This window comes from Aplysia californica, unplaced genomic scaffold (genome assembly GCF_000002075.1).
Source record: "Aplysia californica isolate F4 #8 unplaced genomic scaffold, AplCal3.0 scaffold00528, whole genome shotgun sequence".
Taxonomy (NCBI): Eukaryota; Metazoa; Mollusca; class Gastropoda; order Aplysiida; family Aplysiidae; genus Aplysia; species Aplysia californica.
The window spans coordinates 344,316-347,091 of NW_004797798.1; the positions used below are offsets into that span (position 1 = coordinate 344,316).

Sequence of the window (2,776 nt, forward strand, 5' to 3'; positions counted from 1 at the left end):
CAATGCAGTGGCAGCAGCAGTAGCTTATGTGTGTGTGTGTGTGTGAATGGGGGGGGGGGGGATGATCGTGTTGGTGTCAATGGGTGTGGCCAAAGTGAGATGCTAGGTTGTGATTTTGCATCCTACTGGACATAGTTATGACTGGGTTATTTGAAGCTGATTACTTGAGCGCATCAGTGGTTTTGACTGACATTGAATAACAGATGTCTGTGGTGTAACAGTTAGATGCTTGACAATGGTAAGGAGAAGATGTGAGTTCAGTTCCCAAATGAAGAGAATTTTTATTGAGCATCTCCATCTGCCTACTTGGACTTTGGTATCCTTCTCACCCCAGGCAGGGTCAACGCCCACCTCCTTAATGATTTCTTAACTGATAGGGGTCTAAAACTTCTACAGTTACATTTTTTCTTACATTTTAGAATCGAGATAGATAGGTTTTCTCAAGTTGCTGAGATGAATCCGAGATCGCTTTCATCTGTACAATATTTTTTCCATCATTGATGAAGTATCTACAAAACGATTTTACCTCTTTCTAAGCCTTGCAAAAGAAATACAACTGAAATTGTTTTAGATAACCACCCATTTTCGAGGAGAAAAGTGGTTGCCTTAGATGGACGAACCTCTTGGACAGTGTCGTTATAATGTAAAGCAAAAGTGAAGTGGGAAGTGGTCGTTTGCACAGGCACTTGTCTTGGACAGATGGCCATTTAAGCAGGTTTGATTGTACTTCAAAAAAGTAGTCTGGATGCGTCATCGGCTCATTTTGCACCTCACTGGGGTATGATGCTAACAACCTTGATTCAAATCTCCAATTGGAGTATTCTTGAATCTAGGTTGTATGGGGAGCTTTCAAGACTCTCCACCCCTTTTGCTCTCTTCTATCAAAAATGGGCATTAAATTCAGAGATCCAGCATTTTGAAATATTTCACATTGTTGAAAAGTTCGTTAAAACTCACAGCGTATCAATGATTATTGCACTTTTACTCTCCTGTCTGTCCTTTATAAAACAGAGAAAGAAGTTAAAGCGAGTATGCTGAAGAGGCTGGTGTCAATGACATCAGAGAGCGAGGACCCTGACCTTGGCCTACTGGAGGAACTCACTCAAGGTACTCGAAAGCGGACATACGGATCTCGCCAAAGTAGCATCCGTGAACGTAAACAAAGGTGAGATTGCTATATTGCTGGCTGGTTCTTCTTTTGTCTACTGGTCTGTCTGTTACCCTTATTGCTCACGTATATCACTACGTATATCTCTGAACAACCCCCCCCCCCTCCCCTTTCCTTCTGTTCTTCTATGTTGCCCAATCATTTTCTTCTTCTCTTCTAGATTCCAATCTGATTTGATCTTCCCTTTTTGGTGTCAGTAGTCTAGAGGTTAGGCTATCGGACTCATGGGTGTAGGTTGGGGGTTCAAGGTTTAGCTCGGCCAGACATTTTGTGCTTGAGAAAGGCACTTTACAAAAATTTTGCCCACTTTACCCAGGTGTAGATGAGTACCTGGTCATAGACGGCATGAGAGCTTGTCAGCATGTTGGAAGTGTTTTTGCGCATTTAAAATGGCAGCTTGCACTGAATGCTTTTTCTTCCCGGAAAGCTGAGAATGTTTCCAAGTGTTCTAGGGTCTGCTGAGGTTATAGCTCATAATGTGCATTGCACGTGCTCTAGAGCATGAACAGGCGCTATGCAAATGCAGTTGTTTTTTTTAAATTATTATTATTATTATTATTATTATTATTATTATTATTATTATTATTATTATTATTATTATTATTATTATTACATGTATTATTATCATTATTATTGATATTATTTTCCTTATTAGTTAAACTATTACCTTTATCATTATTATTATTATTATTATAATACAGTGGAAGTTGGATTCAACTAAGTCAGTTGGCCTGACCTTCAATTTCGTTGAATCTGAGTGTTCGTTATAGCAAACATGAGGTTTTTGTGTACATAAGTAGAGGCATCTAACAAGTAATTCATAATGCATTCAACTTTTTCAGCTTAAAGTATTTTGATTTCAAATTAGATAAATTTTCGTTTCTATGATGCCATACCAAACCAGCACTCACTTGCACACACTGCAAAAGGGCTGATTTGTTCAATTGCGTGTCTGTGTCATCTATCACCTATCGCGTACTGTTAGCCGGACAAGTTATGTTACTGTGTAGAGCCTAGCATACGGCAACATTAAATTCCACAATCCAACGCGCAATTCATTATGTAGATTTACATCAAGACTAGCTTATCATTGTAGTATTGATCAGCAGCCAGGAAAATAAAATTAACTCTGACATGTTAGTTTCTCTAGTATAGTATAGTAGTATAAGGTTTTACGGCGCTCGCAACTGCTAAGGTCATTAGTTTCTCTACTGACAGTCCATGGCAGGACTTGTTGTGCCCGTCTCTACAGACTCAAGGACTCGAAATCTCACGTCACGCATGTGCTGCTCACCCATCCGACCCCGACACACATTAAGTCTAAAACGTGTTAGCAACATGTGCAGTGGTACGAAAGAGGGACTCTGATTGGCCGCATAAGTTATAAACAATAGGCTAAGTGGATGATGGTTCACGATGCAGTACCATGAATGGTTTCTGGGAATTAATATGGTTCACTGCGGGAGAAAGATGAGCGAAGTCACATCAATGGGACTGTTCACCTTGCAAGCGAAGCCTCTTTAGTTGAATCTGAGTTTTCATTTAAACCGAGTTCATTGAAACCGAGTTCCACTGTGTCTGCTGTACGATTAATGGGAAACGGTTTTC

At 39.9% G+C, this 2,776-nt stretch overlaps 1 protein-coding gene across 1 annotated transcript in view; it reads left to right on the plus strand.

Moving 5' to 3' along the window:
- LOC101849640 (multidrug resistance-associated protein 1) overlaps positions 1-2,776 on the plus strand; it is a gene marked incomplete in the record, with an annotated part of 55,470 nt that overhangs the window by 29,233 nt on the left and 23,461 nt on the right.